At 39.0% G+C, this 14,515-nt stretch overlaps 1 protein-coding gene across 1 annotated transcript in view; it reads right to left on the bottom strand.

Annotated features, from left to right (window-relative positions):
- The window catches only part of LOC143886140 (uncharacterized), a 30,050-nt gene that overhangs the window by 14,445 nt on the left and 1,090 nt on the right, over window positions 1-14,515 (bottom strand). The gene's annotated exons all lie outside the window — the stretch shown is intronic.

Here is a 14,515-nt window from a genome sequence, read left to right as displayed (position 1 = left end):
AGATTGACAACACGATAGATAGAAAAGAAAGAAAGGTACATCTTCACTAATGCTCCGTTTGGTTGCCGGAATTTTTTTGGTTCTTGGGATTTTTGTGGAACAAAAAACTTCCTAGGAGATTGGTGGGACAAAAAACTCCCTAGAAGTATTCCGGTAAAATAAAAATCCCATGTTTGGTTGACCGAACTATGGTGGGAAAAAAAATGCTTTGTTTGGTTGCTTGAACTGTTGGGAAGAAAAAAATTCTTCTGCAAGCTTATTTTTGGTTCTTGGGATTTTTTTTCCTTCCCGGGGCTTCATGCGGGGTTATTTTGGTTCCTGGGATTATTTTGGGCCCACCAACCAAATGTGGATTCCCTGCGGAAATTCCACAAAAGTCCCAAGAATCAAAAAAATTTCGGCAACCAAACAGAGCATAAGAGATCAGCCTTGGAGTCCTTTCGATACATCAGTGGCTGATGGAATCGCAGAATGATTCTGGGATACCCGGATCGAGTGAGAGAGACTGGTACGGGAAGGAGAGAAGGTACAACCTTTTCCCCTCCATAAGCCATCATTAAGGAAGAACTACACTGCTTCAAATAAAGAGAGCAGAATAGAAAACTTGAACGACGGGCCAAACGCACCACGTCTTTGGAGAACAGAAAAGCTCCAAATACAACACTCCTTCTCGGATAATGAGAATCATTATGGAAAGGAATGACCATTGTTTTCGAAAACCTTTTGATAAATGTTTTACCAAATCGTATGGCCAAGCTAATTTAAAGGCTCGTGTTGATATCGATACTGCAAGTGACTTTCCTTTATAAGAGGTGTAGTATTCCATGTAGGGCATCCTTATTGACCTCGTGGGTTACCTTATGACCCAGTACTACCCTCAAGCGATCCGAAGTCAGAATCACGGTTAGGTAGACCAAAGCCATAGAGCGGGCCCACAGACCAATATGACCCCTTAGGTCTAAGGACATATACAGGGCCTTATCTAGGTAGAATATCCTCATCCTTGTTTCTTGTCCACAAGCTATTCTAGTATGATCACGTTCAGTGTGTTAACCAATCATAGCACCCATTATGACTACTTAGGGTCCATTACCCCAGTGTGCAATCAGTCATGGCCTCTCTTCACTTTTCGCAAATGGTCACTCCCACTCCCACTCCCCCCATCCATCTCAGTTAGGGCAGGGCAGGGCAAGGCAAGGGAGCCACTTTCTTCAGGCAACCAGCATTCGGAGTCAATGACAGTTCAGGTGCCAGGAGGTTGATTTCCTTAAGCTACTTGAATGAAACCAGAAAACAAAGAAGATAAAAGTGGGATCTGTTTTTCCACTGCGCAAGGCAAGATCTACGAACGACTGCAGTATATGGGAAATTTGATAAGGAATGCAGTTTACGGAGGGACATTGTTCTAAGGAAGCAATGCGATTCAATTGTAGAAAGGATTCACTAAGGGGCGAGCAATAGGTTTGGTGCCCCTTTGATTGGGCAGAGATGATGTCATCTAGCTGCCTTTTGGCGCGGTACTGCAATCGTTGGTGTTGGTTTTAAGTGCCGACCGAGATAGGCCACCCCAATGCGTGCATGGAGGCAAGGTTTGATGCTGGCTGTGTACAGGAAGAGATGTCCAGTCTCAAACCCAACCAGGAACCATTTAGGCCTGCAAAGAACTGGAATAGCAAATCTCTCGGTCCCTTAGGATCCGTGAATCCATTGGCATGATATAACTACGATTCTAGCGAAGGACAAACATGTGTCAATGTAATAAAGCATGTAACACTTCCTTTAATGTACCCATTAATTGTCAAAAAATAGATTAATTACTCATATGCACTACAAAATGACCGGCTTTTAGGGCATATAGTCTAACACATTGAGAAGTAGACAGCGCAATCTAGAGTGAAAATGGATTTACAGAGACCAACGAGAGAGTGGAAAGAGGGGTGGGAGTCGATGAGGTCCCTGTTGGGGTGTATTTTGAGGGAGTCATTGATGATTCCCTTCATAGTTTTTGTCGAGTGGTTTTGGAGAAGTAATAGTAGTTATCCAAATGACCTAGTTGTTGGTAGCTTATTGCAATCAACAATGTGATACAATCAACACAGAAATATATGATTCCTCTCTCTAAAAAAAGCTTTGAATGCATGGTGAGTAATTCCTTCTTCCACAATCTAATCCCAAGAATGAATCTCCTTGCATAGATCTTTGATTGGTTTGACAAGCAAAAAGCCCTATTCCATTCGATCTAGAACTACATTTACCTTTCTTGCATGTAGCTCTATGGGATCGGCAAAAGCGAACAAGATGGATCCTGGACTATCGAAGATGGCCCATCCAAATCATCTTTATTCTAATCAAGGGAGAATAAAATTCGACGATCTATTTATTGAAACTTATTGGGCCTTTTCACTAAAATCTTTCTATCCTCTACTCTCTATGAAGGTCCTTAGAGTCTTATGGAAAGAATTGTAGCTCATACTCTTCCTTTCAGTTGGCTGGCAACATAGGACAAGGCTTTGAGAAGTGACTAACTCTAAATCAAAACATTGCTCACTCAAGGTCATTTTATGTAGTGTAAGAAGATGGACATGTCGTTATTTCTTTACATGTTACTGTTAGTATGAACAGGTCTTCTCTTTTATGTATATAATTGTTTTTTTTAGTCTGTCTCCTTAGTAAGCTAATATCATCACTCTGGAACATGGGGAGCCAAGCAAGAGGATGCTATTTTATGCATGTTCTTCTTAACAACACATAACATGTGTAAGGAGTGCATGTGGTAAACTGTCCTCAACTATGAACTTCTTAGAGGAATTATCTTAGAAGTTTCAGGATATGACATGCCCTAGCAATGCTTCAAAAGCATCTCTATTAACTTAGGATATATTAGATGGCCATTTTTGGACCTTACTCCCCTACTGGTTGATGCCCATCCATTTTAGGAAGGAAAGGCCACAAAGGAGCTAGGTGAAACTAAGAGAAAAGTGCAAGCACTCCTTTGAGTTTGATGGGGTCCAAGTCCAAGGGCCAAGCTAAGAGGTCAGATCCTGACGATGGTGATGGGAGGAGTAAACTTTTGAAAGTCCTAATGGAGTTTCTTGCCATTCAAAATAGTTAAACTCTTGTCTAGCTTTCCCTGATTATATGGATATTGAGGCGGGCCTTACTAAGGAACATTAGATGTCTCAAGGAGGAGACACTTTCCTACTTCAATCCATCTCAATTTTCCATAATATCAATGTTTGTTTCTTCAACAAAAAGGGGGCATATATCTCAGCAGCCACGAGGAAAGCAGCAAAACAAATAAAGTGTGAACTGGAATGCCACTTTTAAGGCTACTAAGAATTGGAAATTGTAAATCTTGCTACTGCAGTTTGATTTTATTTTAATTAAATTCACTTTCAATTAAAAGAAAAGAACTCAATTTTTATTTGAGCCCTAATCAGTGTAACATTGGGCTATTCTCCACCTAATATGAATAAAGATCTAAGTGGCTTCCATGGTGTGCGGTGATCCAACTACAACAAGCAGTGCTCAATTACTCACACTTCTATTTGAACCCAACCATGTATCACCTTGAGCCATTGTCCATCTAAAATGTACAAGAATCTAAAAAACTTCTTCAACTGTTATCCGACCCCAACTCTGACCCTTACTACCTTCTTCAACTGTAGCATATAGATTGGTCAACCAGGAAGCAATTCTTTGAAATTTTGCATTGATTTCTGTATGAAAATAAAGGCGTAGAAAAGAAAGACTTGTAGCATTATCAATCACTTATAGTTCTCCTTCAATAAAACAGAATGGACAAAAGTAGCCAGCCATCCAATTGACACACTGTTATTACTTTTCTGAGGTAACAAAACTTGACTACACCAACCAACTAAAAGAAGGATTTTTTAGAGAAAGCAAGCACTTGAGTTCTTTTGTGTAAAATGATAAAGGAGGATAAAGTAAATATTTAGCAGCTAACAGGAACAATGCAAGTTTTGCTACACAGGAATACTGCACAGTGAAAGTTTGAGTACTTACTATGAATAATGGAGAGCAATTTCTATTCACTATAATTTACAAAATAATAATAATAATAATTCAAATCAAATCAAACATTAAAACAACCAAATCATGGAAATTGAAAAGCAACTATAGAACAAAATCATCATTCAACACCATTCAACAGAGAACAAACAATTGTAGAACCACTTATTTAATATAAAAAAGGTTGTTTTAATGTTTAAAAGCACTTGTAAAACAAAATCACAGTTGCATCCTTCCTCCAATCTCCTAATCAATCTATGAAAGGTGTAAAGATATGCGTTCTTCCTAGGTTAAGAGCTTGATAACCCTCATCTACAGAAATTCACTCCAAAGAGCATGTTTTAAATTTAAATTGAATCTTGCACAAAACGATCAAAATGTTTCTATTTTCATCCCCATGGAAATACATACCGAAACTAAAACGTATAGCGAAACCAAAACCACAAGTGTATAAGTGCCATACTATAACAGTATATGTTACTTAATTATATTCGTAAGAATTGCATGTGAAATGTGGCGCAAGTATCATAGTTACCAGTTTCGGAAACGAATTCAGGAAGCGAAATGTGAAACGGCAACGGGAACCACGGGGAAAAAATATAGGAGAAACTAGAAACGGAAAAACAATGGAAAATCGTAAGAGAAATGCATTGAGAAACGTCTTAGGAAACGCATTAGAAACGTTTCAAAAACGATAGAGAAATGTAATGGAAACGCATATGACCGCGAAAAAAAATGTTTTTGTCGATTTTAAATTTGTTAATTTCAAATTTCTATGGGATGTTATGCATAAATACATACATTTATAATTTTTTTCGTAATGTTTATTTAAATTAGAGGCATACGTTGATTTATGTATGTTCTTTATATATTTTATTTTCTAATATAATTTTTTACTTTTTTTTTTAATGGCAATATAATTTTTTACTTATTTCTATTTTTATTATAATATATGCTATTGTTTTCATTTTAATATCTATTCCACATTTTTTTGGCGTGTTTTTGCAATTTTTGGAAGTTTCACACATGTTTCCCACACTTTTCACATATGGTTTCCACGCATTTTCCATACATTCCCCTCAAGTGTTTCACATAAGTTTTATGCATGTTTCTCATATGTTTCCCGTGCATTTCGAAAACGTTTCCCCAATTTTCGGTAAAGTTTCTGAATGGGGTTATGGGGAAATGAGTTTCATAGCCACCCAAGGAGCTTCCAACTACTATAGTATGTATTATGCACAGTTTCAAAATGCGAATGCAGGTCAAAATACGGCTAAAGAAAATCCTAGGCAGTTCATGATGCGGTCAAGTACTCTGTTGGCGCGGCCGAGTACTTAATTGACGCGGTCATAACTGGAGAGAGTCAAAGGAGTTTTGATTGAGTTTATAGGGCAAAATGCAAACTAGAACAAGAACGAGGTCAAGGTAAAAGGGAGTTGACTCGGGGGAGTCCACGATGACGCAGAGGAGTTTTGAAACTATGGTATTATGTATAATATTTTATATGAATTACATGTGAAACGCGGTATGTAATGAATAATAGACATGCACGGAAATACATGTCACTGGGTGTTCGGTGTTGTTAAACTATTATGCCGATCATTCAAAAAAAAAAAAACTTATGATGGATGACTGTCTTTCTTATGTGATGGTTTCTTATTGTGTATTTTTGCTTATTCTAGCTTTTCATGTGGTTTCATCTTAAAATTATATAATTTGCATATGTTTTCATTCGTTTTCATGTTTTTACAGGTTTCCAAATTTCAACCGAAACCAAAACGTTTCTGTTTCCGTGGCCGAAACCGAAATTAAAAACCTTGCCAAAGAGGAAAATAACCATTTTAAGGGTCGTAGCTTTTGGCGCAAATTGTGGTGGCCACTGTTTAATAACTCGTCAGGTCAAGTCATTGGCTCGCATGTGACTCGGTTTTGGCCTTATGAGAATCAATCAGAAACTCCTTGAGTAAATGAAAAACGCAACTAACTCAACTTGGTTTTACACATTTTTTTTAATGGTAGCCAATTATATTAATAAAAACGACGGAGATGGTCAAGATACATCGAAAGAAGAGGATACAACAGCGTAAAAAAGACCACAACAGGAAGATCACGGCGGGAGAGAGTCAAAGAGCGCTAGAGAATCCTTGAAGACTCCTTATGTAGCTAAACTATCCGCCACCTGATTAGCAGATCGCCAAACATTATTGAACACAACCTCCATAGGCCTCACCCAATTAAACATCTCACCGAATAACCTATCAAATCTCCAGGGAAGTTTGTGAGAACCTTTTAGCCAACTCATGAGTTTAGATGAATCCCCTTCTTAACCAACTCCAGACCTTGGTATACTGCACGCACCTCTGCCTCCAAAGCGTCAGCTGTCCCAATATGCCCTGCAAACGCCCAGAGCACCACTCCAAACTCGGTTCTAAGGAGACTAGGATTCCCCAAGCTAGAGCCATCAAAGTTAAGGTCATAGTTAACCATAGTTAAGCACATTTTACCCATAGTAAGCAAAATGTGATACGACAAAAAAAAGGGGAGCGGAAAAATTCAAGTTTAATACGTTATTGGTTGAAAAAAAATGTAGTAAAAAACGGTCCAATAAACTGATATTCAAAAAATAAGTTCGTGTTTAATCTATTTTGGTTTTAAATAAATGGACTAAAAACAAGTACATGTGCATATATGTGTGCCTGTGTATCAATGTAGAGATGCAAACCATAATCCCGATAATAACATTAATTTTAATATAAAAAATATAGAAGAATCTGTAAAAAATGTTATGACATGGATAAAAGACAAACATCAAGCGCTATACCTCTTGAAGGTAATTGTGTCATTTTTAAAATATAATAGGGGTGAAGTTGAAAAGTTTGCCAAAAAAACACGTTAAAATGTCTAAAATGTGTTTTGAAAAATTTCTTCAAAATAAAGAAGTTTTTTTTCCTTTGAATAGTCTAAAACGGAATATTATACGGTATCCCTACAAAAGATTTTTTTTCAAAATAAAAAACGGCATTTGCTAACCATGGTTTTAGCATGGGCGAGTTCCTGTCTGATACAAGTTTTAGTCTTATTTTATTTTTAATGGTAAAAATTTTGATGCAAGTTTTTAAACAATGCTTGTAGATATCTAGCCTGGAAAGCTAGGTTGCCAAGGCAACCATAGTTTCAAAACTCCCATGCGTCATCGTCAACTCACCCAAGTCGACTCCCTTTTACCTTAGCCGCATTCTTGTCAAAGTCAGCATTTTGCCTGGCAAAGTCAATCAAAATTCCTTTGACTTTCCCGAGTTATGACCGCATCAATCTAGTACTCAGCCACATCAACCAAGCACTTGCCTAGCCACAGCTCTACCCAAAACCATGTTGTGCCATGCATTTCCGAGCCTATACCTCCTAGTGACCCTTACTTGGAGAGGGGGTGATGCGAGGGTGGTTTGGCCTCTCAGGTTTAGGCATAACCTTAAAGAGAGTGAGATTTCTAGCCTTTCATCCTTTCTTTCCTTCCTGTACGCATGTTATTGCTTACCTAATGAATCAAACATAGAGTCTGGATCCCAAATCCAAATGGCTCTTTCTCGGTTCGCTCTTTCTTCTTCAGGTTGGCCTCTTTAAATAGAGACGCATATCGTAGCGCTCGGATATGGAAGTCATCAGCACCGCCAAGAGTTGTGGCCTTCGTTTGGACGATGGTAAGGAAAAGAATAACACGTGTTATTGCCTAAAGAGAACGAAAGTCCACTTGGCTTCTTGGTGTGTTTTGTGTAAGTTGAGCGAAGAAAAGTTGGAACATCTTTTAATTCGTTGTCCCTACTCTAATAGGTTGTGGATGAAGACCATTAAGAGCCTTGGTTTATCTTGGTCATTTCAAAAGTCCATCAAGAATTCAAGACCATCGTCTTGGATTGGAATGGAGGTCCTTTTGGTGAAGTGGGACAATCCTTTTGGAGACTAGCTCCCTATGCGATGGATCTGGCATACATGGATGGAGAGAAATAACCGGATTTTCCAAGATGGGACCAGAGGTTGGGGAAAAATAGCGATTGATATCAAATCTGACATTATAGCAAGGAGTGGGTCGGGGAATGAAGCATTTTACTATAGTGTTGGCGAAATTCTGAGAAATTTGAAAGAGAAAGTGTTTCAGAAGAAGAAGAAGAAGAAGAAGAAGAAGAAGAAGAAGAAGAAGAAGGAGAAGGAGGAGGAGGAGAGGAAGAAAGCAAAATTAAAGCCAAAGTGGATTGCTCTGCCACTTGGATGGACAAAACTAAACTTTTATGGATGCTCAAAAGGAAATCCAAGGCGTCGCAAGCGTTGGAGGATTATTTCGTGATTCAGGGGGTTGAGTATTATTATCATATTCTGGGTCAGTTGGCGTTTGTGATTCAAATTAAGCAGAAGCTCAAGCACTCCTATGGGGGTTGAAGTGGTTTTCATCCTGTAGAAAAAACTGAGAAATACCTTCTCGACAAGAATCAACCATGATGTGCAACAAAACACCAAAAGAACAATGCAAAGAAACACAATCACACAAGAAACATAAGATTTACGTGGTTCGGCAATGCTTTCGTCCACGGGGAAAGATTTTCCACTATTTTGGTCTCGGGTTACAAATCTCTTCTTCTTGGCCAAGAAAACACAAAAGACAACTCTTATACCCAAGGGAAATGGCATTAACACAACCATGTTTCTTTAATTGCACTTTCCAATCTAGTCTTTTATCATTTAAAGATTTATCAAATGGTGATTAAAATTTTCCAGAGGAGTTATCATAGCAAATATCTTACCAAATAGCCTTGAAATATTCCAAGTTAGTTAGAGGGAGGGCTAATCTTAGCCATTGAGAAAAAGCAAATTGAATGGTTTAGATCTAAGCCTAGAGGGAAAATATCTTGAGGATAATTCTTTGAATATGCCAAGATTGGTTAGGAGAGGGTTCATCATAACCACTAACAAAAAGGTGAAATCAAAAGCCATGATTTGAGCTTAAAAGGTAGATATTTTATAGTCTTCTAGGGTGTTCCAATTGATCCTAACCATAGGACTTGATATAAAGGACTAAGACTATGTTAAGGAAATAATAGCTTTATTAGAGTGTGCAAGGGCAATAGGGGCATTTTTTATGACTTGGCTAGCTAGGACATTTATGCAAAAGACTCTTGAAATTTTGAGTCATGTAAGCACAATAAACACTCAACTCAACTCAACTCAACAAAGCCTTTGTCCGAAACTAGTTGGGGTCGGCTAAATGAATCCTTTCGAAAAAATTCATAAAGAAGGTAAAAGGAATCTACCTAGCTCTAATCCTGGTTCTAGTTGGGTTCTTCTGGATCATTTTCTTCCATTCTATCTAATCCAAGGTCATATTCTCTATTATTTTCCTAGCTATCAAGCCTTTCCTCGCTGTTTCTACCCAACTTGTTTTCGGTCTGCCTCTACCTCTTTTTACTCCATCAATTTGGCACGAGTCGCCTCTTCTCACCGAAGCATCCAAAGGCATACGTTGGATATGTCCAAACCATCTTAAGTGGTGCTCTCTCATCTTCTCCTCAATTAGTGCCACCCCCACCTTTTTACGAATGTCTTCATTTTTAATTCTATCTAACATTGTGTGGCCGCACATCCATCTAAGCATTCGCATCTCCGCTACACTCATCTTATGCACATGCTGCTTCTTGGTGGCCCAACATTCTGAGTCGTACAACATGGCTGGCCTCACAGCTGTCTTATAAAACATTCCCTTCAACTTGGTAGGGATTTTACGGTCGCACAGAACTCCTGAGGCGAGCTTCCACTTCAACAAATCTGCTCTTATTCTATGGTTAACATCCTCTTCAATCTCTCCTTCCTTAAGTAGAATTGAACCAAGATAGCGAAAGATATCCCTCTTAGGTACCTCCTGTCCACTCATATTTACTACATCCTCGTCCCGCCTCCTAACATTACTAAAGTTGCATTCCATATATTCTGTCTTAGTCCTACTCAGTCTAAAACTTTTGGATTCCAAAGTAGTTCTCCATACCCTAATTTAGCATTTACTCCTGCTTTGGTTTCGTCGATTAATACTATGTCATCTACAAATAACATACACCACGGCACCTCATCCTGGATACCCTCCATAAGCTCATCCATAACTAGCGTAAAAAGATAAGGGCTTAGAGCTGATCCTTGGTGCAGTCCTATTGTAATTGGAAACTCGATGGACGTGCTATCCGTAGTTCTAACACTAGTTACTGCTCCGTCGTACATATCCTTAATCACATCAACATATTTAGTGGGCACTTTTTTCCTTTCAATGACCCACCACATAATACTCCTGGGAACCCTATCATACACTTTCTCCAAATTAATTAAAACCATATGAAGGTCCGTTTTTATTTTCTCCAGATCTCTTTATTAACCGCCTAATCAAGAAGATAGCTTCCATAGTCGATTGTCCAGGCATGAAACCAAACTGATTCTCTGACACCTTAGTCTCTTTTTGAAATCCGAGGAATGAACCCATGGGGAACCCTTGGGCTTACACTTTTCTTAGTCTATGCTCAATTACCCTCTCCCAAAGCTTCATGGTGTGACTCATTAGCTTAATTCCCCAGTAATTGGTGCAACTTTGAATATCCCCTTTATTCTTATAAATAAGTACTAATGTGCTCTTCCTCCACTCATCAGGCATCTTCTTAGTCTTCAAAATATTGTTAAATAATATAGTTAACCAAACCAAACCCACATCAACCAAGCATCTCCAAGTCTCAATAGGAATATCGCCAAGCCCCCTAGCTTTACCTAATTTCATTCCTCCGATTTGTATCATCAAAAACGTCATCAAATTCTCCCAAATTCGCTACGGGTTCTCCATTAAACAACTTATCGAAGTAACTTCTCCACCTCTCTCTAACCTCGTTTTCTTTTACCAACAATCTTTGATTCTCGTCTTTGATGCATTTTATATGATTCAAGTCCCTACTCTTCCTTTCTCTCATCTTAGCAAGCTTGTAGACATCTTTTTCTCCTTCTTTCGTCCCTAACATATGGTACAAATCCTCATATGCCTTGCCTCTAGCTTCCCTTACTGCGTTCTTAGCTTCTTTTCTAGCCAATTCATACTTCTCAATGTTCTCCTCATTTCTACACTTAAGCAAACATTTATAACACTCTATTTTAGACCTAATCACCTTTTGGGCCTCCTCATTCCACCACCAAGTGTCTTTAGACGGCGGCCCACTTCCTCTAGATTCTCCAAGTACCTCCCTAGCCACTTTCCTGATATAACTAGACATCCCATTCCACATAATATTAGTTCCCTCGTCAAAGCACAATATACACTAGGGGCATTTTTTTATTAGCCAAGTCATTTATGCAACCAAATACACAAAGGTATGAACAATTTTATCCTCGGCAAGTTGAGATGAAAGAGGCCCGAGCACATCTCGGGCCAAACTTCCAAATTGCCAACCAAGTCTACTCTCCAACAGAGTTCACTCCCTAACGAAATCAGTTTCCCTAGCAGATTCTAGAATCAACTCCCCACAGAAATCACTCCCCTTCAGAATCCAATTCCCCAACAAAATACTATCAACACCCAAATCCCCAACAAGTTATTCGAGTCCAGTCCTCAGCAAAAAACGCACCTTCATTCTTCGACAAATGCCATTAATCCCTAGTGGAGCCAATCAAAATCATCATCCAGTCGAATAAATGGTACGGGGTGGCCGGAAATTGTAGAGGTTGCCGAAATAGTGGTTCGTTGGAGAACAAGATTGTTGCTATGGATTTAGGAGGGTTTGATGGAGAGGATGGTCGGGGTCGGAATTGTAGGAAATAATGAGGGTGGGTGCTCGCCGGAGACGAGGGAGTGGCCGGAGAAGATGGGCGGCCCCTCCTCTCTCTCTCTCTCTCAGTTAGTTTCTGGCAAGAAGAAAAATGAGAAGTCCCCTAACCGAAAGACTCCTCCTTTTGTGGCTCTTTTTTATTTCCAATGTCTTCTTCCCTGCAAAATCAATTTTGCAAAAGAGAGAGGATCATCCTCAAAATTTCAAGAGTCTCTTGAAACCAAGAGTCCTCTCCTCCCTTCCCTTTGATTTTTTTTTCTTGTCTTTTTCTTCAAGCCTCTTTCTCCCTATTCAATCTTGCCCTTTTGTTGGCATCAATGAATATTGCCCTTGCGCACTCTAATGGAGCTATTATTTCCTTAACATAGTCTTAGCCCTTGATATGAAGTCTTATGGTTATGATCACTTGGAACACCCTTGAAGACTAGAAAATATCTCTCAAATCATGGCCTTTGATTTCACCTTTTTGCTAGTAGTTAGGGCTAACCAATCTTGGCATATTCCAATAATTATCCTCAAGATAATTTCCCTCTAGGCTTAGATCTAAACCATCTAATTTGATTTTTCTTAATGGCTAAGAATAGCCCTCACTCTAACTAACTTGGAATATTCCAAGGATATTTGCTAAAATATTTTCTCCTCTCCTTTCATCTAGGCCTCCCATCTCACCCCATTAGATCCATGGTTAGGATTTGCCCTCCCAAAATATCTAGATAATTCTAGAAAGTTCTACCTAATCTCTACCCTACACATGCCCCATTTGATCTAATGGCACACCTTGATTGCTTCAAAAGGAAGCAAGGTGTCATTTACAAAAACACCCCCTTATAATGAGACCAATCCAATTTGCACCCAATACCCCTTTTTGTTTGTCCAATTGTCTTTATGGGGGAAACCTACCACAAGAGACAAACAAGAAGAATGTCTCTCTAAAACTTAGGCGTTTCTCAATTATTTTTCAAAATTTATAAAAGCCATTTTAAAGCAACCTATTCAAGGGAATTTCCAATATTTATTATTTTATTTATTCTCTTTCAAGAAAATTTATTAAAAATGCGAGCGAATGTCCAAAATTCTTCTAAATTGGAAACTTGGAATCATTTTTCAAAAATCATTAAAAAGCTTTGAAAAAATACTTTTTTTTTTTTTGGAAAATCCATATTACCCCCATTTTTTTTGTTTTTGTTTTCGAAATGGAGATGGAAATTCCTTTTGAAAATGCGAACAAATTTTGGAATTGGGATTCGACTAGAAAGGGGTGCCAATATCAAAATGTGAGGGGTATTTTAGTAATTTTCATTTTTCGAAAATGAGGGAAAAGATTGGGACTTTCAAATAAAGGGTACCGATGGGAGTTTGGGGATTGTCCGGGTTGTAAGAATTTTCAAAAGGGTTTCGCAAAGGAGTTTCTTCTCGAATTTTTCACAATTAGGGTTCGATTTTGGCGAAGTCAGGGCTCGGTTTCGAAAATTCAGGAATTGGTTGCGGAGATTGTGGGCCGGGCCAAAATGGGGTGTCTACAGTATTTGACTTTCGGGGATAAGAGAGAATGATGAAACATGGCTATGAATCAAGCTCACAATCAAAAGATAAAAAAAAGGTAAATAGCTCGCGGCTATGGAGATGGCGATCCAAGATGGATGATAAAAGGCCAGTGATCTAATCGCGAGCTAAAGCCATGGAAGATTGATGATGTTTGATTGGGTAAGGTGTGATGACATGGGAATCCTAGATCTAAAGATGATACGGATGATTCTAAATCTAACAAGTATAGCAACTAACCTACCCAAAGGCACCATTCCTAGTCCCTAATCTAGCGGAGTCGAGGAGGTCTCGACTCATGACTCGTTTGTGTACTAGGACAACGTATGTAGCGACACATGGTAGGCTACCCTATTCTACGACCCGTCTAGGGTCGTGTATAATGCCAGAATACAAGACATCTGCACAACACATCCAATGGTAACGGTCCTTTGATTGTCGAAGGTGGCGCATCAAATGTTCTATCATGGGCTACTTCCAAAGCGGTGGGACCTTGTACCCTAGTGGATATTATCACAGAAATCTGAGATCTAGTGGTGTCGATTAAACCAAATTTTCAACATATGCGTCGCTCAGCAAAAGAGGATGCATATAAGCTTGCAAAAGAAGGAGTAGACACGGAAGGAATGATAACCATCTCAGGTGAGGCTCCAACCTTCGAGTAATGGCCCCTATTGGGGATTTGTTTTGGTATGTAAAAAGAGCACCCTTGTCAAATACTCAGGAGATCAGAAGCAGAGCAGTGGCTGACTGTTTTAGCGCGGTTATTTCTGTAAATGTATATGGGTTCTTCTCATCAATTAAAGTTACCTCTTCAAAAAATAAAAAAAATAAAAAATCAACCGAGCACTTGATCGCACCACGCTGAGTCGACTAGGATTTGCCTTGTCCACATTTTGAGCTACATCCGCATTTTGAAACACTGAAGGCGATCACCACATGGGCGAGGACCTGCCCATTTGCACCCTCCTCAAAGGAAATCCAAGAAGAATGATTCCTAGCTTCCTTTAAATACCTATCTCACATCCACCCCAACCTTCAGGGGTGGTGTTGGACCAAGAACTTGTATCAGTATGGAAAGTGATCAAAGCTCCGTCCGTCATGGA

This window comes from Tasmannia lanceolata, unplaced genomic scaffold (genome assembly GCF_043159265.1).
Source record: "Tasmannia lanceolata isolate RefF3 unplaced genomic scaffold, GAP_Taslan_0.1 ptg000011l, whole genome shotgun sequence".
Lineage (NCBI taxonomy): Eukaryota > Viridiplantae > Streptophyta > Magnoliopsida > Canellales > Winteraceae > Tasmannia > Tasmannia lanceolata.
The sequence above is the reverse complement of the archived record's forward strand: the minus strand, read 5'-3'. Positions and strand labels throughout refer to the sequence as shown.